The sequence below is a fragment of the Sardina pilchardus genome, chromosome 12, assembly GCF_963854185.1.
Source record: "Sardina pilchardus chromosome 12, fSarPil1.1, whole genome shotgun sequence".
Classification (NCBI taxonomy): Eukaryota; Metazoa; Chordata; class Actinopteri; order Clupeiformes; family Clupeidae; genus Sardina; species Sardina pilchardus.
The window spans coordinates 14,513,719-14,514,509 of NC_085005.1; positions in this window are offsets into that span (position 1 = coordinate 14,513,719).

Here is a 791-nt window from a genome sequence, read left to right on the forward strand (position 1 = left end):
TCACTAACACTTACTAGTGTTAGTTAATGGGACCCTTCATGGCAATTGCTACTAAAGTTAGCAATGATCGTATATCTACAAACAGAAGCGCCACCACAACTCAATTGCTTACTCTTGACTCAGAACCTCGATAGGATGACGTCACTTCCTGTTTGCTTGCTAATCTCCAAACATCCGGGGACGGGAAGCCGGAGCCATTTCCTGACGTAAACGTGCGCGTCGCAGAGTCGCCTCCCCGCTCTGTCCAGAACACGCTGCCCCGGAGAACATACTGTAGCGCCCAGGCGTCACTGACCCATATACTGTTGAGTCATATACGGTCTACGGGCAACCTGTTGGATCATATAGACTCCATATGATACGCAACCCAGGGCCTGTGAACAGGGACCTTAATTATGGTATGTTAAGCCTAGAGAAAACCTAGGAACTCATCTAGATGTTTTCATCTAGAGTGTCTAGGTTTTCTCTAAGTTTTACATTTGATCAAGCCCTCAACCTAGGAGCGTCATCTCAACAAAAAATACATACTGTATGGTTCCAGACGGCACTCCAACTGAACAACCTATTCATTAATTATGGTATGTTGGTCCTGTAGCTCTGTTGTAGAGCAAGGAGTTAATAGCAACTCAATTGGTAGAGCCAGTTTGGAATTTGGCTGAACTGGGTTGGAAGAGCCTGAACTCCATTGCTACAGTCAGCAGTTAACAACACTGAACTGAGTTATTCGGAGGTAGAGTGTTACTCTGACTCAGAGCAAAGGTTGAACTACTAAGTTGGGATACTGAACTTGA